Source organism: Culex quinquefasciatus, chromosome 2, assembly GCF_015732765.1.
Source record: "Culex quinquefasciatus strain JHB chromosome 2, VPISU_Cqui_1.0_pri_paternal, whole genome shotgun sequence".
In the NCBI taxonomy this organism is placed as follows: domain Eukaryota; kingdom Metazoa; phylum Arthropoda; class Insecta; order Diptera; family Culicidae; genus Culex; species Culex quinquefasciatus.
Window position 1 is genome coordinate 205,262,938 of NC_051862.1, and position 27,381 is coordinate 205,290,318.

General features: G+C 36.3%; 1 protein-coding gene and 2 non-coding genes across 11 annotated transcripts in view; 2 read left to right on the top strand and 1 right to left on the bottom strand.

The window, feature by feature from the left end:
- Positions 1-27,381, top strand: part of LOC6045430 — a 118,924-nt gene that overhangs the window by 12,054 nt on the left and 79,489 nt on the right. For 4 of the 9 annotated variants that reach the window (XM_038256137.1, XM_038256142.1, XM_038256143.1 and 1 more), the window contains exon 1: positions 20,270-20,533. The exons of 1 other annotated variant lie outside the window; for it this stretch is intronic. The gene's annotated coding sequence lies outside the window, so the exon portion shown is untranslated. Of the gene's footprint in view, positions 1-20,268; positions 20,534-21,195; positions 21,491-27,381 lie in introns of those variants that run through there. 4 more of the 9 variants (XM_038256144.1, XM_038256146.1, XM_038256138.1 and 1 more) reach the window with 3 other exon arrangements.
- Trnay-gua lies at positions 8,901-9,006 on the bottom strand. Its single transcript has 2 exons — positions 8,970-9,006; positions 8,901-8,936 (listed from the first exon to the last, which is right to left on the bottom strand). It is a non-coding gene; the product is annotated as a tRNA-Tyr (tRNA).
- Trnay-gua lies at positions 9,227-9,322 on the top strand. The gene is made up of 2 exons: positions 9,227-9,263; positions 9,287-9,322. It is a non-coding gene; the product is annotated as a tRNA-Tyr (tRNA).

The window sequence follows — 27,381 nt, forward strand, 5'->3', positions numbered from 1 at the left end:
ATTGAACGGATTTTAAGAGCATTAGGAAGGGATGGGCAAGTTATCCACTAATCTTCTAATCTTTTTTATCGAATCGGTAAACCATTTCAATTAAATTTATCGAAATCAGTAGGTTTATGTTTGCCAATCGCTCAGAAGTTGAAAAATCGGGAAAATTTTACAGAACTCTGTCAGCTTAGTAGGGGAAATTCTCGCTCCTAACTCCATCCAATTTGCTGATTTTCAAAAACTGATTTTGCAAAACTTTTGATAGAAACTTGTTTGCTCACTTCTTATTGAGCTATTTATCACTCGATTTCAGTTGAAATCGCTTTTAATGAGCTGCAATTGAATGTCAAAGTGCTGATATGGCAACATTAGAGGCACGCTGGAATTAGATTCTGTTCCCCTATGTATAATAGGGTGTTTCAACAAAAAAAGTGCTCAGATTACGGCAAACCTTTTGCATTTTTTTTTATTACATGAAATATGAGACTTCAGACTACACTTTTTTACATATTCTAGAAAAAATAAATCGTCTCCGTCGTGCTAACTTGTCGTACGTGCATTCTGGGCCAAATTGTCAGGAACGCCATTTTGTGCAGTTCACAATGCCTCATTTTTGACCATCGCAGATCCCCAAAATTCGATTTCAATCCTGAGATATTCAAAAAAAAAAAAAACGTAAAAACTCCCTGCATTTTTTTCACTTTTCATATGAAAGAAGTTTCAATCTTGTCGTGCTATCTTGACACAGCTTGAAAATTAATGTAAGTATGGCAATTTACCAAAGGGATTTCAGGTCAGAACGCGTTTGACACAGGTACGAGCTCGACTACCGTAAACATTTTCATTTATATTTTGAAACTCCGGCAACCAAATTCAACCAAACTTCGGGGCAATGCACATAATGGTCAACCAAACAAAACGTGCTTGTTATTGTTTACATTGCGTGCTCTCGTTTTTGTTTATTCAAGGTCAAACATTAAAACGTGTTTTTCTCGGAACGTCAAAAAGCGACGTACGACAAGATAGTACGACAGCGTCGAAATGTTGAATTCAATTAAATTTATTAGTTCTCTCAGATTTCGGTCATTCTAATTTTTTGTATTTTTTAATCCGAATGAAACTTTTTTGGTGCCTTCGGTATGCCCAAAGAAGCCATTTTGCATCATTAGTTTGTCCATATAATTTGCCGTACAAATTTGGCAGCTGTCCATACAAAAAAAAATGTATGAAAATTCTGTATCTTTTGAAGGAATTTGTCGACAAAGCTGTAGGTATGGATACGGACTACACTGGAAAAAAATGATACACAGTAAAAAAATTTTTGCTGATTTTTTTTTGCTTTTTGTCACTAAAACTTGATTTGCAAAAAACATTATTTTAATTTTTTTTTTTCATTTTTTGATATGTTTTAGAGGCCAACTTTTCAGAATTTTCCAGGTTGTGCAAAGAATCTTTGCCCGAGTTATGATTTTTTGTAATCAATACTGATTTTTCAAAAAATCGAAATATTGGTCGCAAAAATTTTTCAACTTCATTTTTCGATGTAAAATGAAATTCGCAATCAAAAAGTATTCTAGTGAAATTTTGAATAAGTGCACCGCTTTCAAGTTAAAGCCTTTTTAACTTTTTTGAAAATAGTCGAAGTTTTTCATTTTTTTTTAATTAGTGTCCATGTTTGACCACTTTTGAAAAAAAAAATATTTATGAAAAGCTGAAAAAAATCTCCGTATTTTGCTTTTTTGAACTTAGTTTGTACGACCCTTAGTTGCTGAGATATTGCCATGCAAAGGTGCAAAGATAATAAGTAACCTAATAGAGTTTTGGTGTTCTTTTCACACACTAATATTTTTTTTACCGAATTCGGTAAATTTTACTGAAAATTACCTAATTTTGTGAAAACTTACGGAAATTCGGTAATTAAGTTCATTATTGTTCATCGTACAACCTATATTCGGTCAAATTAAGTTCATTTTGACAAATGGATCTGAACTTCACCGAATTTCAACTACCGATTTCGATAAAAAAATCTAAGTGTGCAGCTTTGAAATATAGTCTAGACTCATTTAACTGATATCCTCAAAAAAAAAAAATCAAACTATTATTGCTAAAAAATAGTGTTAAAGCATCATTAGTTGCAAATCAAAAACATTTATTTATTTTTTAAATTATCTTTAATTTTTAATATGGGGAAAATACCTAGAAATTACAACCTTACTTACATTTTATAATAATATAACAATATAACAGTTTGATTGTTTTTGATAAAATAAACAGTTTTAACTAAATGAAATTACAGGAAAAATATATGCAAAATTGAATTTGTTTTGCTCATGCAGGTTTGTGCCCTAATAGTTCAGGTTTCAAGTGAATGAAAAAAAATGTTGGTTACAGATGTTAACTTTTAATCAAATAACTGAAACATAAGTTGTTTATAAAAAAAACAACATTGCTTTTGATTTTTTTTTATAAATTAGCAAGTTAAAAAAATAAATGTTTTGGGACCCCAAACCAGAAAAAGTGGGAAGAATTGCTCAGGAACTCTTATAAAATTGTTAAAATTGCAAAAAGAGTTATAAAATACTTATTTTGAACACGGTAATGAAACATTGAGAAAATGCAATCAACCCTTCCAAAATGACTAATATTTAGTCGCTGAAATCGAATTTGATGTTTAAAATAATGTATACAATAGTTCATTTTGATATAGATTGTTATTCTAACAATGGATTTCGCAATAGATGAAAATACTTTTTAAATAAAGCTTCAAAAATTAACTGATAATTAATCTTTCGTTTTTTGCCTATCAAAACACAGTCCAAATTTGATTATTTATACACTGAGGAAAATCTAAGTATAGATTTGAACCACAAAAATATCTCTGAATTTTTGTTATTGTGGCTTAGATAAACTAAACTTAACATTGGAAAATATTTGCAACGGCCTTTTAATAAAATATGTTGAGAAAAAGGCTAAGCAAAAAGCTTTTTTTTAATTTTTGTCTTGTTTTTTTTATTTTGAAAATATTTGTTTAGAAGATATCAGATAATTTTACGATTGATTAATTTTTGACACATTTTACAAACCCTTTAGTAAAATGACGCGTGATTTAAAAAAATCATAACTGAGTGAATTTGTTTTCCAAACTTAGTTTGTCCAAACGTAGTTGTTTGCCTAAACTACACTTATTGCCAATTTTAATTATTTGTTGATTTATTTATCATCATTATGGAATAAAAGTATTGTCCCGCATGGAATGTTAGTACATCTTTTAAATTTTGGTTTTAATACATTGTCATAATCTGGGTAACTTATCAATATGATTGCAAAATATTTTTCTGAGCTCGGAACGCTTCCTTCAAAACTATATTGAGTGATAAATAGAAATTAAGGTTTGGTCGGCAATTTTTGGGCATACTCTATGGAAAAATTATGCGACGATTTCTTGCAAGAAATTTTTTTTCTTGAGATTTATACAAAAAAATAATTTAATTTGATTTTTAAAGCTTTATGATTACTGGAGCAATTTGGATTGAATGGTTTGAAAGGGTCAACTTTTAACGTGAGACAAGTATTCGATTAATAATTATAAAATTACATGAGGTCAGTCAACTCTGTACAGAACTGCTTTTTGTTAAATTTAGTTGTTTTCTTCTGACGACTTTGCTGAACATCTTATCGATTAACCGGTACTGTACAATTTCCTTAAAGTCCACTTGTAGGTATAATAACGTTGCAACACGAAAATTAAAACAACATCATCCCAAACGCCCAACAGTTCACCCTTCGCTCAAACTCTCATCAGTATGCAGAGCAGTCCAAACAAAATCACGTTTAATTCGCTGTAAAATTTATAGAGCATAGAAAAGCTTCCATTCCCGAGAACCATCATCATCATCGTCGTTTCCATTCCAGCTTATGTTTTAACCCGTGCCCGTGCCGTCCAGTGTGTGACCCCGCGCTCCCCAAGAGCGGGAGATTGGCCGGGCGTCCCTTCCCAATCCACCAACTCGCCCCATTACCTTCGCGGGGTTCTGTGTACATCGAGTCGTTCGCTCCAGCAGCAAACCTTCCTTTTTAATTCATTTCGCTTTTGTGTCAGTCTCAGAAAAATATGAGAAAATTATATATCTTTCGCGTAATACATGCGCTGAGCTGTCCGTGGATTCCTGGCTCTGACGTTCAATGTTGGTTGGCGTTGGTTTCGCCTTCTGCCGGCTGTTTTTTTGCTGCGGGTCCAGAAATCGCGCGAGAAGATCAGTCGTCGCCAGGGTCGGATTTGGTTGATGGATAGGTGCGGCGGGACCTTCACGAAGTTCTTCTTTCAATTCTTGCCTTAGCCGGGTAGTTAATTTACTGCACAAAGCTCGCTGAAAGAGGTATAGGGCAGCCGCAATAAATGAATGTCAGGCTGATGATGTCCGGGAAAAATCAATAAAATTCAAATTTCTTGCCGGGGATCAGCTGGGAACAAATTGGGTTTTGCATCCGGCCTCTGTCAGAATTGAAAAATAAAATTTGCATCGCCTGAAATGGCCGGCTGCAGCTGCTGCAGGTCGAGAAATCATCTTGTACCCGGACGGTTCGTTTGTCCACAGCGCAATCGATTCGATTTTCCATCAAGGCCCAATATTGTCAAGCCTACACACAGGTCATCGAACAAAGCTACTGTCGGTGGATTGGATATTGTCGTCAGACGGCGTGGACCTATGGACAAGGATTCATGGATGCATTAGACAAAATGCAGAATGCACAAACGATGTCCTAGGCCCTAACGAGAGAGGGGGTCCTGGTCCTGGTCGTCGTCGGTGGCAGCCCACATATAAAAATGTCACGTGTGAAAAGTGCACCAGCGTGGAGATCGAAGCATCCGGTAAATCAAACTGTCCTTTGTTTGCGGGACCTGCACCGTCGTCGGGCCGTATTCTGTCAGCTGCGCGCAAGATACGGGTCCGGAAATATAGCGTATCGGATGTTTGCTCGTGTACTAATAAATAATTCTGTTCAAAAAATAAAAGTCTCAGCCGGGGATGCCCAGGGGAATACCTGGTGTCTCGTACACGCAATTCATTGTGTTCGTAATTATCATTAGACACAAACTGCACTGGTCGAACCCACTTGGCTACTCCGGAACCTGCCGATGCATACCATTATGGTGTCCGTTCACCCTGTAATTTCATATTACTTTGCGGACTCTCGTACACAATGCCGAAAAAAGGTTGGTCGTCCTTCCCCGGAACCAATCAGTTCCGTTGTCGGTCCGAAAAATTATGGAAGCTGCTCCCACACTCTCCGCAACACACACTGTCTGTCTCTCGCTCGCAGTTATTGGATTTGTTTGTCCACCCCGCAACCAGATATATGCCGGGGAAAAATGTCACCCAGCACCAGCACCCAGCGTGATTGCGATGGACATCGATGAGGACGAGCTGGGGGGTTTTTGTTTCGAAATCAGCGACGAAATGCGCACGCGAGTCATTTGGGAAGGTGGTCAACCCCCCCGTTGGACGCGGCCACGTGGAAGTGGATCCTTTTTCTGGTCGTGCGTCGGAGTTTTGTTCCATTTCCACTGGTAGGTTTGGTGGGCCTGCTACGTAGCGCGGATGTATGCATTAAATGGTGCTGGTCCTATCCCAGTTATGATGAGGGTTGTGTTGGACTAGGGGGTGATTCCAGGAGTGAAGAGGTACTTCGGTGACATGTCACTGGTGTGCGGACGAATACAGGTTAACAAATGCGTTCGCTTTATGGAACACACGGGCATCGGGAAGGGTTGCCATGTTTAACTCTGAAGAAAAAATGTAATTTTGTGGCAAGTAAAGCAACAACTAAACTCCGAAACATGGAAAATTACCGGTGAGCTTGATGCAATAAGTGACCAATTATTCCTATTTTGTTGATGTAGGCCAACTCCATAGCACTGTAGCCCGGGTGGCACTTCAACGAGTTTTGAAATTATCTTCTTCAAACCCATTCTTGTACTTATTTTGTTTTTCATGCAAAAAAAAAATAAGCTAAATTTTCAAATTTCACTAACACACCATACCTAACTGATCCGGAGCATTTGGTACGATATGTCCACGTTTCCTTTCTCTTCTGTTGATTCTGTTAAATGCGGTCCGTTCACAGAATCTGTATATGTGGTTAATGCAACGCGGTAGGCCTGGTCGCTTTAAAAACATTTATTAATAAATAGCACAAAATGCTGCTATAAAAAATGCAAAACCTACGGACCCAATCCTGCAACAACGTGATTGTAAGAATAGTCAAACTTTGTTGTAAATTAAAAAGTATTTCAATAGTACCCGTAGTTTTGAAGATACTAAAATGTCTGGAACAAAAATCTGGGTGCAAAAGTTCTGGTTGATGTGCACCTTTAAAAAAATAATAACCGTTAACCGTTATATGTAAATCATCTGAATAATTTACTATCAATTTAGAAAAAAAAATTTTGTTATAATTTTTTTTTGCTTCCTAATTTTCTGGGAAATTTTTTAAGCTTGGCATGTTTTAAGAATTAAAATTGTTGATTAAAAAAAAAAAAATTTGAACTCAAATAATTGGAATCAATGAACAAACATCAGCATTATTTTGGATTTTATTGGAAGATTTAACCCTCCCTAACAAGAGTGAAAAAGGCATACTGAACATACGTATACATTTTGTTTGATTGTCTAAACATTATCTAAAACAAGCTTAATTGCTCTTTTCACATTTTTGAATCTCTTGAAAAAATACTGAAATCATTGTTGGAATTCGAGCGAGAAGAAGGAAAGCTTTGCTGGCTCACGAGCGAGAGAGAGAACTCTTATTTCTTTCCTCTCCTTGCTCGCACTTGCCTTTTGCTCGCGCTCTCGCTTGTTCTTGCGCGAGCTTGCCCGTTCACGAGCGTAGGAGAGCAGGAGCAATCGGCTTGGGACTCACGGCGAGAACTCGAGAGAGAGGATTTTTTCTCATGAGAACGCGAGAATACTAACACTGACTGATATCAACTATTAATAGTTATAAGAATGTAAAATTTGTTTCAATGATTTTTAACAATAAGTTTTTGTTTGAAAGAATTTAATCATTTACAAAAACTTAACTAATTTATTTGTACAAAATATTCACAGAAATACTTTTGAAAAAAAAAACCCCATAGCTTAGTACTAATCATGTTTCATGGAAAGAAAATCATTGTTTAAATTTGACCTCTAAAAATCGTGTTCTTCTGAAAAAACAAAAATATCAAAGAACTATTCATGTTGAAAGATTGCAAAAACTTATTAAAACCAACACTCAACAAGTCATAAAAAAGCAAATCAAGAATTTCTTTTGGTTTTAACGGATACAAAAAATGAACGAAACAAAGCTTACTTTTCAAAGAACTTTTCATGTAAAATAAATACAAAAAAAACTTCATATTCCAGCAAATTCAATAGCTCTCTCAATCATGAGCAAAATACAGTAATTTATTATTTTTTTTATTCATACTTTCACGAACTTCTCTCCTTTAAAAAAAATTAATTTGAAGAAATAAACACTATTATTTTTCAAAAATATGCGCATATTTAAAAGAATGTAGTCAAGCCGTTGCAAATATTTTTTAAAGTCATTGAGCTCCCTCTAGAAATACATTCGCTTAGAGAAGAACGGTGACGGTGACATTCTACCGAGACTCCGATCATTTCTCCCATGATCGCATTCAAATGACTTCTGTCACCACGCATCAAACACAAGGAAGATAGAGACAATAACGAGAGAAAGAGAAAGTGCACGTTGTCTCGTTCGGGCTGCTTGAGTAGTGCTCATTTTTCGTTCGTTTCGTCTTTGTGTTTACGTTCACCGGCCGTCGCCAAGCAATGACGATTATGATTGGCGCTTTGTGTCAGCGATCAAATTTCGTTTTCGGAAATAATCACTGACAGAAAGTTCTCTCAAATATCGAGCAGTCCCATTAAGTGACAGATCCCTTTCAAGCATTGATAGGGGTATTAGGGGTTACCTCGATTTGTGTCAAACTTTTTCCTAAGAGGTAATTTTGGTCCCTGCCTACGAATTCGAGGGCCGTTTTTGGATATCTCATGAACATTCGAAAGAAAAATCGTGTTATTGAATAAAACCCAGTAACAACATTTCTGCGCAGGCTCAACTCGAAGTGAAGCATGTACACCCAAAGGAAAAATATATCTCAAAATCTGCAACATTGGATTTGCTGCAGAAAATGTCATATTTTATAACATTTTTTGCAGCAAGCCCGTAGATCATTTTTGCCCGCGTGTAAACATTTCAGCGATCTGCAGTTCTCACCAACACATATAAAGCTGGCCCGTCCCTGAGCAACACTCCAAAGAGGAGCATATGTTGGTGCTCTTTCACTCACTTTTCATCAAGCGTCCATGGCGCGGTGGTAGCGTGTCGGATCAATAACCAAGAAGTTGGTGGTTCAATCCTCGTTCTGCTAAGTGTTTTTTTGTGAAATACAACCAAAAAGCCGTCGGTAATGTCGATAATTGTCGGTAACGGGCAAAAATGTCATACTCCTACATCGCAAAAAATGCATGAGGACAGATTTCATGCAGATTCTGATATACTTTCATGCCGCCATGCATCACAATCATGCGACTGCCAGTTGGGTGTAGTTTGGGGTCCCCAGAAACACGTGCACGTAGAATTTTTCAAAAATATTTCGACAGGACCGAGTTTATTATGGGTTTTACTCCAAAGTTTGTATGGAGAATTTTCTCCAATCACAATCACAATTTTTAAAAGCGTGTCGTGATAAATTATAAATAATGATAATAAATCACAATTTTAGATTCGTTTTCGGTTAGTTCCAGGTCCTTCCCTTTCCACCTTGTGGATTTTTTTTGTTTTTACAAATAAAATATTTTGTACAAGGCGTGGACAACTAACAATAAAAAAAATTCTGTCGCTCCTTCGAGCCGGATTTGAACCAGCGACCTATGGATAACTACTGTTGATGCCCAAATTGGCACCCGAAACTACAGTCCACCGCTCTACCAACTGAGCTATCGAAGGCAGGTTGCGTTGAGTAATGCTGCACTGCACGTAATGATTCATTTTTGTTCGCGCGGCAACATTTCCAACTTGCAAGGTTATCATGGAATGACGCTGGTTGTGAAACTTGTTTTCGTTTTGTGCCTTCCCCTAGTCAGCTGTTTTTAGTTAACTTTTTAATCGGCGCGAAACAAGACCAGCGGTTCGACTTGGGGCGCGTTTAATTTATTGGTTTTAAGACCTTTCGATAGCTCAGTTGGTAGAGCGGTGGACTGTAGAGTTTGAGAGGTTTCGAGCAGTAATCCATAGGTCGCTGGTTCAAATCCGGCTCGAAGGAGTATTTTTTATGGTTTGTTATTTCTGGCAACACTGTTCTCTTCCGAGGTCATCGCAACAGTGCATCCATGGACGTCCTCGTGCACGAATACAGAAATCGCGAAGAGGAGGACATTTCGAGCCATGGAGTCCATGCGTTCAAATATCCAGCGGACAAATGCAGCAGCAATGCCAACAGCATCAATTCTACAGTAGCAGCAGCAGCAGCATCACAAAGCCTCTTTTAATTATGCATATCTACTATGGAGCCTGGAACTGGAGTACGATTTTCGATTCCAAATGTTCCAGCAAGCAAATGTCATTTCGATGTAGCTCTCGACCCCCTCCGTGTCCGGATAAGACTCCGTGTCCCCGTAAAATTAGCAAGTAATAAATTAAATTTACGCTCGTCACGTATCGATCTGGACGGCTGGGCTGCTCCAACCAAGATATCGGGGCCAAATTGGTCCTCACAATTCTTCATCGTCGTCGTCGTCGTCGTTGTTGTTGTTGTTGGTTGGCACGACAAAACCCGCCGCAGGTCCTCTCTGGCAATCATCAGCGACGACGAGGTGGTGTGTGCGGTGAAGCTCCCTAAAAAATCGATTAATTTTCCACTGCCATCGTCCTCGCCCTGAACACCAAACTTGGGCTGACGAGAGATCTGTTGCCGTCGTAGCCGCGCCGTTTGGTATTGCCGATTCCCTATACTACCTTTCAGCGCAGGACGGGGGAGAAGGAGGTTGTTGCGGCGTTTGCACATCAAGAGCCTTGTTGGTTTGAACTCGGAGTTCTCCTTTCCTGTGCGCTACGAAGCGCTCTTTCTCCGTCCACCAACGTTTCTTCATCGACGACGACGACGAAAGCTCCAAGCTATCCCCTTCCAACTCTGCTCGACGACATCGACTCGGTAGCATCGCACACACAACTCCTCAACTTTGTGGAACCGATGGCGACGACGACGACGACGACTACTTTTGCAAAAAGGGGCCCCTGGTCGGGCCTGGAAAACACCCGGGCCACATGCCCTGCATACTCTGTATTACTTTGACTTGTTTCGGGGTTTACCATCTTCCCGGTTCACACTCATAAATCCTCGAAGAAAACATGTTTTCATTTAAATAACAAAGAAAATATATTACACACACACACACACCCTACCCTCCTCCTCGACCTCCAAGAACTCCTCTTTGGGTCGTCCCATATCGGGAACCCGGGGCTTCATCACACTATAAGCACACACACACGCTGAAACAACGGCAGCACTGTACGGTAGAGAAGGGCCGATTATTTCCATCGTCACCACCACCGGCTTTCTTCCGCTGGGCTTTAGTTTCGGTGGCACCGAATCGACGAGGACCGCCGTAATCCAAGCAGAGAGCCTGGCAAGTGTTTTGGTACAAAGTTGGAGCCATTTTTGGAAAGAAGTTCACTTCCGGCAAATCGACACATTGAACGAAGCTTGGGGAAAGGGGGGAAACATTTTGAAGTCAGTATTTAGCTGAGGAAATTAATTTGTATTTTTATGAATTCTTGCTGGGAGTTGTACCAGTTTTGCAAATCTAAATTTCTACACACGAATCATTCTCACGAATGGAGAACCAAATCACTAGCAAACAGACATGAAAACTGCATATTTCAACGTATCACGAAATTATTACGGTCATGACGAAATTAAACAGGTTAAACCAAACTATTTTAAATCGTTCATCCCGAAGGATTTGAAATTCTTTACAACATTGCACAATTTTACACATTATTCTGTAGTTTTTGTTTAAAAGGTTCTATTAACATATGAAACACAATAGCTTATAGGACCTTTTTTTTTAAAAAAAAACTCTAGAATTGTATTTTTTACATATTTATGAAAAAAATCATCAATTTCAAAATTAGTTCAAGCGTGCTCAATGCTCATTTCCGATTTTTTTTCAAATTGTTGAGAAAATTTGCTGTAAATTCGTCTACAAAACATTTTTACAATTCGTTCCTTATATTGTATCGGAACGGGGAACAATAAAATTAATGTTTGCTCAGTATCATTCAACCAGCAGCACTCAATTTGAAAATGTATCTCGATATCTCAGAAAGTGATGGCAGAATTTTCAAATTTTTTCTTTGCAAATTTTTTAGTAAAGACTGATATTCCAAAAGGATCATATCAATATTACACCTTTTTGAAATGTTAGTCCTGATTTTAAATTTCAATGACCAAATTTCAATATTTCAGTGGATTTTGTAACTATTTGATCTCTTGATAGTTTTGACCAATACATATACAACTTTTCTAAAATTTTAAAATAATTTTAATTTAAACCACTTGACCAATTCCAGCTAAAAGAAAATAATGTTCATGTACTTTTAATTAAACTTTCTTGGATATCAATGAAACTGTGTAGACATGTTATCTTATCAGCAGCCATCCAAGGAGATGAAGTTGGAAAATGGTTGAAATTTGCCAAATGCTGCGAAAATGTTTTTTCATTATTATTCTTCTTCAAAAGGATTTTTTTTATTATTCTTAAAATGTCGAGAAAACCCAAAACAGATCATTTTTAAGTTCTTGAACCTTTTTTTGTACTGGTTTAAAATGTTAGGCCATTGCACATATTTTTCAGAGTTTATTTTAAAATATTTGCAATGGCCTTACGTACTATTTTATATTATTTGAAAATAATAATAAATATTGACAATATTGAATAATATTGAAAAAAAAGTAATAGTAAACTTAAAAATACAAAGCTATTGAAAACTCATCTTGAATAATACTCAATTTGAACAACTGTCAAGTTTTATTTAACGTTGCATATAAATTCAAACACATTTTGTAGTAAATATCTTAAAATGTTAAACAATATTTACAAAACATTTTTGCCAAATGCTTGCTATCCATTTTCGAAAAATATCTATTAATTAAAATTTGGCTATTCAACAAATTTAATAAATTTGACCTGCAAAAACAAAAAGGAAACTTAATAAACATTACTTAACAAAAATATTTTTCAAGAGTTTTTTTTTATGATTATTTGAAATATTATGAGTTATTATCGTAAATTTTCATTTAAACCACAATTTTTCTGAAGCAATTTTTTTAGGATAACAACACGAAGTTTTTTTTTCAAAAGTTACCTTGAAATTTGAGTTTAGTGGCTGGTACAAATTTTATTTAAAGTTTTTGTCCCCCCCCCCTTCAATGTTGGCCCGAAAAATCAGGGGGCAAACATTTTTTTTGCAAAAAAAAAAAATCTAAATTTGAATGGGAATTTAAGTGCAATCAGCTTAAATCAATTTAAAATGCATTCTCCTGCGTTTTTAATCATTTTTAGCGTGTTTGGGTTGATTCATTTTTTTTGAATATTCAAAAATTGTCGATGTTTATTATCGCAAAAAGTTTTTTTTTCGATAAAAAAATTATTTTCGTCAAATCTTAAATTTTTTGAAAACTTATGAATGCTAAACAACTGTACTAGTGTAAAATGCATTTTAAAACACTTTTTTTTCATGCAAATGTTGAAACTTTGGCTTTTTACTTCATTTTTTTTTATTAAAACAAATGGTTATTGACTTTATTATAAACAGTGTAGAACAATCGGGAAGGTTGGGAAAAAGTCGGGGAATCCAAAGCGAAATTTCAATGGCTATCCTGTGTACATGAAGCCAGTTGCACTTGAGAATAATATTTGAGGATAGATTAAATGATAAAGTTCACTTTATTTGATAATTTCTGTATTTCAAAGTTGTTGTTTTGTATAAAAAGGTCTTTAGAGACAAACTTGTAGTAAAATTAGATAAAACCAAAAAAACAAACACACGCTGAAAGAAAAATACATGTTTTGCAAGAATTTTTGAAATGTTTAAAACAAAAAAAGTTCTAAACAAAAATGTGTTTTAAGTGATTTTAACATAAATTGAATTTTTTAACTTAAAATGGGATCATAATCTGCAAAACTTTTAAGGCTGAATCTTTTCGTGTTATTATTGACGTTTATCTTAAAAAGAATCTAATGACACTTTTATTATTCTTTTCTTTCTAGGTTGGTTCAGGTCTTAATGGAATTTATGTTATTTTGCGTAAGTACTGTTCTCTGTGGTTGGATTGTTAGTTGTTTGAAAAGTTTCATACTTAAGTATCGGTATCTTATAGCAGGGTTGCCAAATCGTCATACTGCAAAACATTTTGAATAAGTTGTCATTTGTGCCAGATTTTGATAACTCTTTACAATTGAATAATTAACTTGTGTTAAAGAGAGCAAAAGGTAACAAAGTAACTGCAAGGTACCGTAAACCGGGGTGACTTTGATAGGATTTCAATTTGTTTTTAGAATATTTTCCAACAGGTAAGGTTTTTCTCAAGATTATTATTTTTAAAACATGTACTGGGGTAGGCCACACAAAGTCCATGCACTATTTTGGAAAAAAAGTTTTTTCAATAGTGTTTAGAAAAATAGTTACGTTAAAAATTCTTGGTTTTAATTCCGGGGTGACTTTGATAGTCATAGTTTTTCTTGTTAAAATCATATTTAAGATGTTCAAACCTTATTTGTACGTTAAATGTACCATCACTAAAGTAGCTGATATAGTTTGTAAGAAAAAAATCAATGTTTATATTAAGTTAACTAAGTTTATAAGCTTTTTAACAAAATACATATAAATTTCGGGTAAAATTGTTAAAAAGTCGGAATTTTGCCTGAAATTTGTAAAAATTGTTTTGTTTATAAAATTATCGATTTATATTGCATTTTATACTGAATTCGAAGCACGAATCACAAGTTTTCACATTTTACATGAAATTTGTTCAACTGAATTTGCCTATAAATTTGGAGATTTTTTTTAATTGTGTTTCAAAAACGAAAACGAAGTTGACTCAAAAACACATATTATTTATTATTTACAAACTTATTTAACCTTCTCCTAGTAGAAAATTGTCCAAAGAATCCGAAAATGCATTCCGTTTTCCGATTAAAAATCATGTTTATTGAGAAAATCATGACACTTTGAGAAGTTTAAAATAATGACTTTCATCCACATTTTCTTAACTATAGTTAACTAACTTTATAAACTTTTCAAAAATTTATGAAAAGTTCTTCATGAGGTACTTTGAACACTTCTCTACCACGGTCAGTATGTTTCTGAACCATTCCTTACGTATTTTAATTGTACTCTTCATTTTGCGGAAAAATCGCAAACCTATCAAAGTCACCCCGGCTATCAAAGTCACCCCGTTTTACGGTAGATTGTTTTCATTTTCCAACCAAGACAACACTTTCCCGATGGAAACACCCACCAAGTTTCCCTCGGAATGGAAAAAAAAATCACAAAATAAAAGAAAGTCTCCATCGTCGCATGTGCGCAATAATGTATTTGTCTCTCGAGTGAACGCTCGGTGTATCCTTCCTTCCTGTGTGATAGCGCGGCGTTGATTTATTGGATTTTTCCCCGAGACTTTTTCCTCCCGCGTGGTGGTGACTTTTCCCGGGATTTCCTGTCCCCTTCTTCCGTGGATAATTATCTGCTGCCACCGAAGACGCTGCTGCTGGGTGTGTGACAAGTGAGAGCACATTCGTTATACGCGCAGTGAATTTCTGAATTGCTGTTGCGAATACAGAAAAAAATGTTGTGGAAGAAGAAAGTGGTCCACGGTTGCTACTTAGAATAAATGAACCATAAATTTCCCCTCCTTTTGGCTTTCATAATTTGGGCTAGGAATGTTGTCGGCATTTTGTCGGGGGTTTTTGGTGGGGGAGAACATTCAACACATTCCGTCCAAACATTTTGCGCCAATTTTATGACTTGTGGGAAGCAATTCAAAGGCTTTTACTGTGGAAGTAGTAAACATAACCTCCAAACACACAAAAAAGTTGCTTTCGTTGATTGTGTATCTCATTTCGATTACTTTATGTTCTGTTAACTATGTCACAACAGACTGTCCATAAATAAATGTTTAGTACAGCAGATATAAAGATAACTGTTCAAATAAGATTTTTATTCTCCCTGTTTCCATCGTCTTCAAATCTGTCTACAAATGCTTTTTTTTCTTAATTTTTGGTGTCTGCATTTGTCACATCAAACAGACACACACACACACACACACACACAAACAAACAAATGCTCATCAAATTATGAAACTTATCCACTGGAAGAACGTTCTCCTAAAGAGTATCGTTTTCCGTTTTCTCATTCATGCGTCGCTAATGCTTCCTTGTTTGTTTGAGTGTGGAATCGTCGTCGACGATGACGAAGGGTCTTCTCTCACTTGGTTTGTACTGTTTTGTAATTTGTATTAGTTTTAATGGGGTTCAAATCCAACTCTATACTGCAAACTTCTTTTCGAAGAAGACATTTCGTCAAAAACGCTGGAGAGGAGTATAAATGTCAATTTCTTGGCCCCGCAAATTGGAATGATTTTGGGGATTCCAGCAAAAGCAACGGGACAGCAAGTGTCTTAAATATTTTAAAAGAGACAGCAAGAGAGAGAGCGCCCGATGCTAAAGTAAAGAGAGAGAGATGAGCGCAGCTAGAGACAGAACAAAAGGTAATGAATGTGTTTGCTATACCGTCTTATATCCTACACTACACGGCATGTGGTTCCGAGCAAGTGGGAGTTGTTGAATGGTTCCAAAAGTAGAATGTTTGTGTTCACATAGACAAACATTTCTTGCTTTGTTTTATTTTCTAATAAAACGTAAAATATTGATTGGAAGAGTTCAATTTAACACATATTTCCGAATTATGTGAATTTTATGATTGACTGGAATTTGATTCTTTGCATAAACCTATTAAACATCCAAGCTTCTAAATATGTCCAAAAAATCGAGGGTTTTTTTATGGAAAGGTCAATTTTTTTTTTGCTTTTTGGGTGTTTTTGAATACCCCTGACTCAAGGCGGTTCTAAAAATACTCAAAAAGCAAAAATTGAAAGTGTTTCAAATTTATAAATAACGGAAATAATTTAAACTTTTATTTTGGGGTGAGAGAGGGAATAGTCAAATTAAAAAAAATAAACTATAACAAACAAACTGTATGAATCAAATCTATCTGAGCAGTTCTCTAGGATTTCGGTCATTCGATTTTTTTGTATTTTTTAATCCGGCTGAAACTTTTTTGGTGCCTTCGGTATGCCCAAAGAAGCCATTTTGCATCATTAGTTTGTCCATATAATTTTCCATACAAATTTGGCAGCTGTCCATACAAAAATGATATGTGAAAATTCTAAAATCTGTATCTTTTGAAGGAATTTTTTGATCGATTTGGTGTCTTCGGCAAAGTTGTAGGTATGGATATTTTTTTTTAATTTTTTGATATGTTTTAGAGGACATAAAATGCCAACTTTTCAGAAATTTCCAGGTTGTGCAAAAAAACATTGAACGAGTTATGAATTTTTGAATCAATACTGATTTTTTTCAAAAAATCGAAATATTGGTCGCAAAAATTTTTCAACTTCATTTTTCGATGTAAAATCAAATTTGCAATCAAAAAGTACTTAAGTGAAATTTTGATAAAGTGCACCGTTTTCATGTTAAATCCATTTTTAAGTGACTTTTTTGAAAAAAGTCGCAGTTTTTCATTTTTTAAAATTAGTGCACATGTTTGCCCACTTTCGAAAAAAATATTTTTGAAAAGCTGAGAAAATTCTCTATATTTTGCTTCTTCAGACTTTCTTGATACGACCTTTAGTTGCTGAGATATTGCAATGCAAAGGTTTAAAAACAGGAAAATTGATGTTTTCTAAGTCTCATCCAAACAGCCCACATTTTTTTACTGTCGATATCTGAGCAACTAATGGTCCGATTTTCAATGTTAATATATGAAACATTTGTAAAATTTTCCGATCTTTTTGAAAACAATATTTTCAAAATTTTCAAATCAAGACTAACATTTCAAAAGGGCCAAACATTCAATATTACGCCCTTTTGAAATGTTAGTCTTGATTTGAAAATTTTGAAAATATTGTTTTCGGAAAGATCGGAAAATTTTACAAATTTTTCATATATTAATATTGAAAATCGGACCATTAGTTGCTGAGATATCGACATCGAAAAATGGTGGGCTGTTTGGGTTAGACTTAGAAAACATCATTTTTTTAAACCTTTGCATTGCAATATCTCAGCAACTAAAGGTCGTATCAACAAAGTCCGAAGAAGCAAAATATAGAGAATTTTCTCAGCTTTTCAAAAATATTTTTTTGAAAAGTGGGCAAACATGTGCACTAATTTTAAAAAATGAAAAACTGCGACTATTTTCAAAAAAGTCACCTAAAAATGGATTTAACATGAAAACGGTGCAGTTTATCAAAATTTCACTAAAGTACTTTTTGATTGCAAATTTGATTTTACATCGAAAAATGAAGTTGAAAAATTTTTGCGACCAATATTTCGATTTTTTGAAAAAATGAGTATTGATTCAAAAATTCATAACTCGCTCAATGATTTTTTGCACAACCTGGAAATTTCTGAAAAGTTGGCATTTTATGTCCTCTAAAACATATCAAAAAATTAAAAAAATTAAAAATAGTGTTTTTTTGCAAATCAAGTTTTAGTGATAAAAAGTTAAATAAAAAATCACCAATTTTTTTTTACCGTGTATAATTTTTTTCCAGTGTAGTCCATATCCATACCTACAACTTTGCCGAAGACACCAAATCGATCAAAAAAATCCTTCAAAAGATACAGATTTTAGAATTTTCACATATCATTTTTGTATGGACAGCTGCCAAATTTGTATGGAAAATTATATGGACAAACTAATGATGCAAAATGGCTTCTTTGGGCATACCGAAGGCACCAAAAAAATTTCAGCCGGATTAAAAAATACAAAAATTTAAATTGAAGAAAAAAGACCGATTTCGTAGAGAATCGCTCATCTAAAAAATAAATCATATTGTTCAACTCGGAAAACCTCGAAATATCTTGATAAATATGAACAAAACCAAGAGATAAATTTAATCTTATGTTTGGCACTATTGCAAACCAGAAAAAAGCCAAAAATAGTAATTTTTCACACTGGAAAATCATTGGCCTTCAACAATTCTTTCCCATGGTCATGATTTGTAAAAAAAATCATTTTTTGGCATAAACCAATCAGTTTGACATTTATTTGACATTTTCAGAAATGGAGCGCAAAATTAAATTTAGTACAAAATCAAATTTTAAAATGATTTTTTTTTAAGTTTTGTTAAATAAATTAAATTATCAACGTAGGTTTTTTTTGTATTTTTAGACAATTTCAAATACGTTTCAATTATTAACACTGATAATAATTTCCGAGATAGGTCCAATATAGGGATTAGATCCAATATTTTATTAAGTATTTTTTTGCCCTATCGTCAGTTGAAAATCACAAGCTAATTTAGTGATGTTTAGAGAGAATTCATATAAATCGATCTGAATTCTTTGTTAGGCTTTATCTCAGAAACTAACTGCCCAAAATTCAAAGTTTCAGAGATCAACCTATAGGAAATTGTTTCAGAGGGGCTTTTTTCAAGATTGTTTTTTAGCTCATAAAACGAAAACTGACCGGCAGCGAAATTATGGGAAAGTATAAGCTGTATTATTAATTAGGCTTAGTGATTTTTCACGCTCAAAAATTGCAAAATTCACGAGGACCTTAATTTTAGAAAACCAAATTTCACGGAAATTTCGCGGAACGCAAAAAAATTCAAAATAACTATCTCGGAAACTACTTTTCATGCTTGTTTTCAATAAACTTAAAAAATCGTAACTTTATTTGAACGGGACACTAAAAAACTTATAGTATTTTATAAAAAAAAAACAGTTTTCGCTGATTTGCTACTATTTTTTCCTTTACATTTTATTGAATTTCATATCAAAGCCAAATTCAACAAAACAATCCTTTAACAATAACTTTTTTGCGACATTTTGCCCAGTTGAAAATATTTTTTGAGTTTTCATCTCACTTTTCAAAAAATAAATTTAAAATCAATAGGCAAAACTAATTTAATCTGTAACGAAATTTTCAAAATGTTATTAAAAATACGAACAGAAAACAAACTTTTTTTTTATTTCCACGGGAGCCATTCACGCAAATAATCAAATATCGTGAAAATTAAACAGGTGAAATGTTTTTGAAAGGTGACTTTAAAGATAAAAAAACTAAATTGAAAAAAATAACCAATAAATATTAATTTAATGTTGAATAAACTAAGCATGACTCTTTTAATTTCTTATAAAATTATATGTTTTAAATATCAAATTATTTTTTTTGACTGATTTTTGTTAACATCTACCAAGTTTTCGCTGCATTCACTTCTTATTAAATGTTCTATCAATTTCATGTTAATGTAGGTTTTGCTAACAATTTTTCAAATGTTTCATATCACACTTTTCAATTGAAAACTAATAAAAATTACTAATATTGTTTATCTTATTATTTTAAAGAATTGATTTGAGAAAATTGACAAATTTCACCGGATTTCACGGAAATCTTCAAATTTCTCAAATTTCACGCTGTCCGCGAAATCGTGAAAATTCACTAACCCTAATCATCATGTAAATGGTCGTACTGCTTTCTTAGTGAGTATCCGTGTTTTCCTTCGCTAAAACTTCAATCTTACTTGGAGATACCGTGGAGAATCTTCCTTATCCCTTTTTAAAACGGGAAGCATCAACGCTTCTCGTCTTTCAAAATCAAATTGAAATCATATCAAATTTGTGTTCAACCTATCTGGTCCCTGTTATCTCCACCCACTCGGTGTTCCGCCCCGACCCCGTGCGTGTATCGAGGGGGGATGTAAAAGCTCACGATATAAAACCGTTTTTGCTGCCGCTGGACGGGCCCGATGAGACAATTCCACATTGACAATGAGTTTGCTGCTGGGCTGGAGTCGTACGAGCATAATCGCCGCTACCAAAAGCAAGTCACGAGAGAGCGAGCGTTCCGTTCAAACAAGTAAGAGAGAGAGGAGTCCATCTTGCCGAGGGAGAGAGAGCGACGAGACGCTTGTTTCAGCAAGCAAAAGACGGAGTTTTAGTACCGAAGTGACCGTCGAGCCGAATCGTCGAAGCCAGCGTCGCGTTGAGTTCGGCATCGCGCGTCCGGCGATTGATTGATTTGGATATTGTGTTGGTGGTAGTGGTGCTTTCTATTGTTTATTCCTTTTGTTGGGAAGAGAGTTCGTGGTAGTGTGCGCGGAGTTGCATTGTTGCAGGCGAGTTTTGTGAATGGATTAATGAATTTAGTTGGGAGGGAGCGAGAAAGAGGAAGAAGAAGAGTTGGTAATGTGAGTAATATGTATCCGATGAGGGGGGTTTGTGGGGCGGGGGGTTGTTCGATGGTGACACGAGGGGTGCGACGATTCGCAATTACTAAATATAGCGAGAAAGCAATTAGAGAGTGATTGTGTAATGGAACAAAAATGTCAGCAACCTCTTTGTTGTTGTTGTTGTTGTTGTTGTTGTTGCAGTTTGCGCTTGAGTTGTTGCAGAAGTGTTGCAAAAGTGTGCTTCTTTGTCTTTTTTTCTCGTTAATCTGATTCCTTCCGAATAAATTTGCACATGTACATGTAGTAGGCGCGCGCGGGCGAGTCTGCGTTGATGAGTGAGCGGGTCCGGTCGGACACGGAGGAGACACAGCAGGACAGAAGTGCACACGCAGACATCGAGAGAGAGAGACATCGGCGTTGTATTGGTAGCGCGCGCGACCCATTCGGCAAAGCTACGGCGGCTACCAGAGAGGAAGAAAAAAAATAAAAAAAAAATATTTATGTTTGTGTGTGTTTGCGCGCGCGGGGCCTGTACACATTATAATGTGTGTATACAATATTTCTAAGGTGATTTTCTTCATATTAAATGTTTCAGATGCATTTTTTTCGTGCTCTCGCACGCCAAAAAGGCAGCCATTTTGAGACACACTGTGCTCTCGGGGGCCGCGCGCGCTTTCGATTGTGTCGCAGCCGGGTCCGATGATCGTTGATGGGACGGTGGGACGGCAGGGTGCGGGACACGTACAGAGAGCGCAAAGACAACGACGCGCAATCAAGTGTGTGGAATCCGTCGCGAGGAGAAGAGTGTAGATATCGGGCACCTGTGTCGCTCGTATCGGAAGAGGGAATACCGCTGAAAGATCTTGGTCGGAAGTTGCTCAAGTTGCGGGAAGTTGGTGGATTTTGAGTTGAATAACAACAACCCGCGTGTTGGTAAACAAAGCAAAACAGCTGTTTCGCCGGCAAAGCGCGTGTGTGAGTGTAAATACTGCCGGATAGCAGGAGGGGGTTTCGGCTTTGCCGCACTTGCTAAGTATATGTTAAGCTTATCAGCAGTGACGAGTGACTCACCGGGAATCACAATCCGCGGTCATATTTCGTATACAAACAAAACCGGCCGAGATAAGCGGATTTTACGAGGTGCGGCAGGGTCTGCTGGACCACGCGCGTCCCAGCAATTTCTTTGTCTCCACGAGCGCCCGGATACCAGCGCGCCGTTTTTCGCAGAAGCTCGCATCTTGTGTGCTGCCACAAGGCAAAAAGGTAAGCCCGCAACACTCTACAGCTAGGCGGCGACGGCCAGATATATTGAACCATTTAGAAAAATCAATATTCTTCCATAACACATTCTGCTGGCTGGCTGGCTGGTCCTTCTGGACGACGACTCCAGCAGTGAGTTCGGTGTGTCTTTTTTCTTCGTTTTGCTCCTTCTCTACCCGGGTGCGCGCGATACCGCTTCAAACTCCATCGTCGTCGTATTCGTCGTCTTGTTGATGTTCTCGTTCCCTTCTACCCAGCCCCCCTTCTGACCCGCTACGCGGGGTTGTTGGGGGGTTATTAGAGAGGTTCGCTGGGAAGCGCTCTGGGTTTCGCTCTGGTTTTACTTCTTGCTGTACCCCGCTGCCGCACCTGCTCCAACCTTCCATCCCTATACCTACCCTGTGTATACACTTTCAACTCATCAACGCCGCCGCTTCTTGGCAACATCCAGTGCCCCAGCGATGTGTCGCGTCAACGTGGCCTCCTGGAATCCGACCCTGGTGGTGGACATTGCGCGCAGTTCACGGGGTTCGCGGCGAGGGAGATTTTCTGCTCTTCGTGCTAGGGGTTTTTTTTCTTCTTGTTGATTTTTTTTTTCGTTCGTTCGTTCAGCTTGGTATGTCCTCGGACGTAGTTGTGGATGATAAAAATTAAACTGGCCTTGTCTGAGAGAAGTAGGCCCCTTTTGGAGAGGGAGCCCGCCGCTGCCGGTAATTGTACCCCGGGAAGCGAGATAGAGATTGAGAGAGACAGGGCACAATAATGGGAATATTGGAAGGGAATAAAAAAAGGGGTTCGGATGCGTTTTTGGGCTCTGCAACGATGGAAGGGGTTTTGGGAATGGGGTTATAATTTGATTGCTTCGAAGTTTAGGGCTGGTGAGGCAAATCGGAGTGGAATGTTTGTCGGAGTTCTTGTGTTCACAGCACTGGTGTGTGTTTAGGATGGTTTGGCGGCAATTTGTCGCTCGTGGGGGAAATTGTACCTGAAATGCGTGGTTTACAACATTGTAATGGAGGAAAGCAAGTCGGAAGTATTTGAGTGATGTGATATTGGGGTGATACCTCGCATTTACAACTATGGCGGAGTTTGAATCTCAAAACAGTTCGATTTGGACTTTATGGAAAAAATACAGTGATCCAAATCGCAAAATCAATTTTAGGAAAAATGGTAATTCCGGTTAAAAATCATTAAACTTTCGAATTTCGAAAACAACAACATTGCCAAAGATGTCATGAACAAATTAGAACTTCCTGAAGTACCGTCAGTGGGGCACCCCATTGAGTCTGAGGGGGGGGGTGAGATAGGGTCAAAGTGATTTGTTACGGATTTGACAATTTCTCAGGTTCTTCTCAATGAAATTACATTTTGTTAAAATGGTTTTGTAGATCTCGTTCATACAACAAATCCTGTCATTTTGGCAGCTGACTAAAGTTGAGGTACGTTTTTGGCCAAAAATTTCGTCTCGAAAAATCAACTTTTTAATATTTTTCTTGATATTTTTGCTGGAATTGCTCGAAAAGTACCTAAATTTTTGAAAATCTCTACTTCAAACATTGTAGCATGTCAATAGAGATATCCACGCGCGAGAGTGTGTTAGTTTGTAACAAAATCTACACGCAGACATAGGCAAATCGAGTAGAATGATTCGTCTGTCAAAATCAGCTGTGTCCTTTGTTATACCACGAGCACGTGGTAAACAGCTGGTTTTTACAGACGATTGATCTACTCGATTTGCCTATGTCTGCGTAAAAAAAGTGTAAACAAAATCAGCTGCTTGGAATTCAGCCAATCACAATCGTTCAAAACCAAAACAATACTTCAAATACAAATACTAACACAGAATGATGGTGTGCGTGAGAGAAACCATGGAGATCTCTATACGATTCCCTCGAACAAGAAACACTATTGGATGACTTGTTGTTACCATATCGTTGTATTTGAGGTTAATTTTAATTTCATTTGACCCAATGTCACCCCATCTAAGGGGTGAGATTGGGTCTATTTTCAAACGATTGGCATTTAAGGTAAAGTTTATCAAATTCCACCTTATTTTGGAGGAAATGTTAGTAAACTATCTAAGAATAATTCTACGTTTAAAGATTTTTGATTTTATTTAAATTGTTTTTGTTACTAGGAAATTACGAGTGGTGTTCGTTTTTTGACCTAATGACATGCACAGAATCTCTAACAACAGCAATGCCTGTTCGTTTAGCCTTATCAATACCTCGAAAAAAGGCTACATAAACCTTGTAATAAAAAAAGCAACAGCAAAAATTACAACAGGGTGATACAAACGTTTATGAATCCAACGAAGGTATTTTCATGAAATAAAACGACTTTCAAAAAGTTTATTTAATTTGGATGATTTAGCATCGATAGAAATCACCTTTTTCATCGTTTGTTATCATTAAAAAATACATTTCTATTGATTCAAATTCCTAAGCTAGGTGCAATTTTCTAAAGGAGTCATTAGACTATGGAAAACAAACAAACAAACTCGCATTTTTCGTGTTTGACAGTTTGCCAAACTCGCAAACAAAGCATAATGTATGCAGGCTGCGTTTCTGCAAGCAAATGCAGTAGCTGTCAAAAAGTGCGATTTTTTTTTTGTAAATGTTTTTTTTGTCGTAGTTTAATACCATCTACAACCCAACACCGCTGACGTTTCTCAAACAAATGCAGTAACTGTCAAAAAGTGCGATTTTTTTGTTTGTTTTTTTTTTTTGTCGTAGTCTAATTCAACCCAACCCCTATTTTTGATCTTTAAAAAACATTGGCAAGAAGAACTCTCAAAATTAAAGAAAATGTTTGGGTTGGAATTTTGAATTGTTTTATGTGGCTTTGCCATTTTTCAGAGGTCAACTTTGGCCGTGATTTTCACTAACATTTCCTATATTATAAGTTTAAAGAAGCATGTAGTATTTTTTGTAGTGTCCCAGACTATGCCTCTACGCGTTTTTTTTACAATTTAAATGATAATGGTGCCATTCTAGAAAATGGTGCCATTCAGAAAATGTGAAAAATAAGCAAAAAATTGAAAAAAGTGGCTGTAAAACATGAAACAATTAGAAAGGCAAATTGTAATGATAGGAGGTGGTAGAATAGGCAAAAAACTAACAAAAACAAACACAAAAAAACTGCAAATTGAAATACTTAAAATAAACCAAGAAAAACATAAAAAAGAGAAGTAAAGTTTTTCGTAAAACAAAAGTTGCTCAAACTGACCTCTTGAACACGGGAAAAATAAAAATATTCGAAAAAAATTTGGGTATTACAGGGTGAAGTAAAGTGTTTTTAGATAGGTCATCAGGCTTTTTTGGTCAGTTAGCGTTGATTTGGAAACTAAATTTTGGCGATTTTTAAAATCGATGCTTTTGTGTTTTGACCAGCATTTTTTATTGTAAAGATCATTCTTTTCGAATGTTTGTTTGAATTTGAGAATCGCGAGTTTGTTAACTCAATTTTCAATCCAATTTATTTTGTCAGTAAATAATCAATTTACAATTCCGTATTTCTTATAACCTAATAGAGTTTTGGAGTTCCTTTCAACTATGGTTTACACTATAATTCATTTTGATGTAATTGGATATTCAAACAATGGATTTGGCAAGAGAAGGAAAAATAAAAAAAAAAACCTTCTAAAAACGGACGGAATCGACGTAACACCTTATAATGTGGCCCTCTTAAACCTTGCGGTTTCGTCAACGGATCCACAGGTGTGTATCGTTCTTTTTGCGACAAGACTCCGCCTCCCGGGTCTCCTAAGTGTGAAGGTATGGGCACGGGGAGAGGGCACCGAATACCTATATTTACACTTAAAATTTTTTGCGTCCGCCCCGGGATTCGAACCGGCGACCTCTGGATTGTGAGTCCAGTGCGCGGTCCGATTGATCCACACAGGCAGACAAAAAAAAACCTTCTAGAGTTTGTTAACTCAATCTCTTATTTTTCAAATTTACTGATGAATGTTCATTATTTGGAGTCATTAATTTTGATTGTTTTTCTAGAATAGTTATGAATTAAGAAAATATGATTGATATTGAAAAGTATCGAAACCCGTTTTCGAGTTGAATTAGTTTTTTATGTTGAAGTTTTAAGAATTAATTACTTTTTTCATTTTAAACAAATATTTTATCATCATCCATCTCTAAAAGTATATTCGAATAACTAAGAAAATTGTCTTCATTTTTTTGAGATTGTTGATCCGAACTCTGCTGCTGAGATATTAAAATGACAATAAATTAGTGCTACAATCGGCTCTTAATTTTCAATCGATAATTTCTACTTTCATTTATTGACATCGCCGATCGAGGTAAATTTTGAAAACTATTGGCAAAATACTTGCTTATTTTTTAAATTTGCTTTTTCGAAGGTAAACATTGAACCTAGTACAATCCATTATGGAGATAGTATTTGGAGTTTGAAATGAAAGTTCTGGCATGGGATGCTGATTAGGGTGGCTCCACTGGCTCAACATGGTCGATTTTCAAGATCAATGTTTCATCGTCTGCATTTCGATTTCCATATTTTGATTTTCCTCTAAATATTTTAAACTAACAAAAAGCGTTTAAATTTAGAAAATTCTCTAAAGCTTTCTCGATGTGCTATCTTGCTCCTGTCTAAAGATACAGCTTGCCCAAAACTGGTTTAAAACGTTGATTGCGCACATAAGAGCGTCTGTATGATCCTGTCGCACTTTCTTTCCCGGTAAATAGCAAAACTAGTGGCGTGTAACGAAAACTGAACTTTATTTAACTTTATTTTTACTAAAACTCTTTATTCGCGTTTAAACTAGATTATATTTCGCGGTAACTGAACAGAACCGAACTGTTCTGACCTGTTCTGAGGTCTGTCAGGGAATGGGACTGATCTTGGGATGTTTTCCATCAAGAAAATGTGCGGTCAGGATAAGTTCACTGACCTTTTCGTCCTGTGTGTTCTGTTATTTACAAATATGTGTTTGTTTACAAGTAACGTAGAGTGGGAAAACTAGACAACATAAACTGTGGTAGAAACTACACAAAAACAGTACAGTACAGAAGTTTCTGACTAGAATCTTAATCTTGTGTGTAAACAAACGTGATTTTCTAGCAAAACATATTTTTTCAATGTTAACTCCAAAAAATACACAAATTTATCACCCTGGAATTCGTCTCTGACATACACAAAAAAAGATGCCAATTATCGAAGATATTAAAAAAAATCAATCTCCAACTCCAACCAAAAACAGTACCACCCCACCTCTTCCAAGTGAGCAAACCAACGCCGTATTTCAAACCCAGGTCCCGTCGCTGGAAAAACTTTGGAAAACCCCCCTCGCAGCACCACGCGCAACTAATGTCTTTCGTCCTGGCAGAGGACCGCCCGGAAAAAGGGACACCACATCGAACAGAGAGTGCCAGAAAGGGAAAAGCACACACAATCGTCGTTTTTCCCCCGAAATCCCTTGAGAAATTGCGCTTTCCACCGCAGCAGCAGCAGCTGAAAGTCGAGCAAAAAGCCCAACAGAGAGTGGGTGGTGGCACGCAAAATGAAAAGTGGAAAATTAGATATTCCTCGCATACAGCGGGCAGGTTGGAGGTTGGGGAGGGGGTGGTGGGGTT